Source organism: Austrofundulus limnaeus, unplaced genomic scaffold (assembly GCF_001266775.1).
Source record: "Austrofundulus limnaeus strain Quisiro unplaced genomic scaffold, Austrofundulus_limnaeus-1.0 Scaffold545, whole genome shotgun sequence".
Taxonomy (NCBI): domain Eukaryota; kingdom Metazoa; phylum Chordata; class Actinopteri; order Cyprinodontiformes; family Rivulidae; genus Austrofundulus; species Austrofundulus limnaeus.
Genome location: NW_013952947.1, coordinates 360,334 through 362,042, shown reverse-complemented (window position 1 = coordinate 362,042; position 1,709 = coordinate 360,334).

Here is a 1,709-nt window from a genome sequence, read left to right as displayed (position 1 = left end):
ATTTTAGAAAGTGCAAATCTGCTTATAAATTATAAAAATTAGTAAGAACGCTAAAGTGCAAACAAAATATTTTGGTCCGCAATTAGCGGATTTGCTCATTAGCGGGCTGGTGCCCACCACTGCCAAACACAGTTAGTGTCTCTGCAGCTGCAAACAAACTCCACGTGTTCACCTCTGAAGACAGAAWTGAATCCAGACGATGCTCTAAGCGTATGAAGGTATCGCCCCGAGCAGCCAGAGGTGACGTCTCCAGCGCTGATCTCCAATCAGGGTTAMTGCTTGTCAAGTGTTTTCCATCTCGCCTCCTTCCAGGCAATTAGATGGTGTCCAGAACATTTACACTAAGAGCCCTAATTATAGCAGAGAGGTGCAGCGGGTGAGATCAATTAGACTCTCACATGGAGAACAACTGGCTTCTGCTTCGCACCTCCTCACACTCGGTTTCTGCTCCCTGATTCGTGGCGCTTTGACGGCGCAGTGAACACAAGAGCAGGAAACATCAACACGCATGAAAAGGTTTTAAAAAACATAAAAACCTCACAGGTTTCAGGTTTCACCTCTGCTGATAGTTTTCTTAAAATAATCCAACAAAACGAGCAGGGATTGTTCCTCACCACTAGGAGGTGAGATTTTCCACTTAAATGACAATAAATTAGAAAGAGAGAAGTTCTTCCTGAGTGCRCAGACTCCGGTTTCAACACGGCAGCTTCAGTGAACCGAATCATGTTTCTTTTCTATAAACATGGTGTCTGAGTTTATTATTCTGTGGTAAAAATCCTCCATTTTAACCTGTGTTTGTGTAAAAAGTGTTAAAGAAGTGCAAAAAAATCCATCTTTGAATGATGCTGCTGTGAAAATTCAAACAGGACCAGGTTTTAATGTCCCCTCAAACTAAATCTAGCAGTTTTTTTGGGTGTGAATTTCTTCTACGTTGTAAAACTAATTTTTGCCCCCACCAGTCAGAGCTCACTGATCCAGTTTGATGTATTTTTATTATTATTTTCCAAAACTACAGGAGGAGCAGCCGAGAAAAATGGTGACAACAGAAGAACAGATCAGTTTAAAGAGCAGATTGTCCTTCAGGCTTCCTGTAAACAAAGCTTTGTCTTCAGTTTGATGCAAAAGGAACAATCCTTTAAATTATCTGTCATTTTAAAGGTTTTCTAATCAAATCAAATAAAAACAGTGGTGGGCACCAGCCCGCTAAAGAGCAAATGCGCTAATTGCGGACCTAAATACTTTGTTTGCACTTTAGCGGTCTTACCAATTTTTATAATTCATTAGCAGATTTGCACCTTCTAAAATTAAAATGCAGTACTGCTAATAACTAATTATCTACCAGTCATTATCTTGAACAGATGAAGGTATGACTGTCAGTGAATCACAACATGTGATATATCCAACAGCACCCCTCCCAGATAAACACACTTATTGTGAAGGTATACATCCTGCTGACTGTTGCTTTTGGCCACGGTTCTGATTTCCCACAATGCTTTGTGTCTGCTTACGTAGTAGGAAGACAATGTTTAGAACTCCCTGTCCCAACAAAAACAGTAAACGTTTGTAATCCATACTAAAATTTTGTATGTACTGATTTATTTGACTTTACAATCAGAGCTCCTTTTTATTTAAAAAAAAAGTTTAAACGCTGGAGCTCAATACTTGACGTAACTGGTCGAAGCAATCGTCCAACGGGGTTAGAAATGATT